Source organism: Hippocampus comes, unplaced genomic scaffold, assembly GCF_001891065.2.
Source record: "Hippocampus comes isolate QL1 unplaced genomic scaffold, H_comes_QL1_v1.1 scaffold397, whole genome shotgun sequence".
Taxonomy (NCBI): domain Eukaryota; kingdom Metazoa; phylum Chordata; class Actinopteri; order Syngnathiformes; family Syngnathidae; genus Hippocampus; species Hippocampus comes.
The window spans coordinates 717,167-717,488 of record NW_017804968.1 but is presented as its reverse complement, the minus strand read 5'-3'; the positions used below and the strand labels follow the sequence as shown (position 1 = coordinate 717,488).

The following is a 322-nucleotide window of genomic DNA, read 5'->3' as shown; positions in this document are numbered from 1 at the left end:
TACGTGCGTCACGCCATCGTCACACACCTAAAAGGAAACAAGAGTATGTTAACGCTGTCAGCGGCGGGGGTCCGGGAGCAACGTACCATATTCGTTTGTCATGCTTCTGTTTGTGTTCATCTCCCTCCCAACACTCCTTCACCCCTCATGCGCCCTCATTCATTACTTCTCCGGGGGGGAAAAGAAGGGGTTAACTGCAGCCTGCGCGTGAGGTGTGAACGATGGCATCAGCTCGACGAACGGCATGAGAGAAGAGAGTGAGAGGCATAGAGGAGACGGAGGGGAAGGGGAGAGGAGGGGGGAGGGATGGAGGGAGTGGGGG

The 322-nt window shown here is 56.5% G+C and overlaps 1 protein-coding gene across 9 annotated transcripts in view; it reads right to left on the bottom strand.

The window, feature by feature from the left end:
* The window catches only part of LOC109527666 (brain-enriched guanylate kinase-associated protein), a 20,655-nt gene that overhangs the window by 13,574 nt on the left and 6,759 nt on the right, over positions 1–322 (bottom strand). The window lies entirely within an intron of this gene.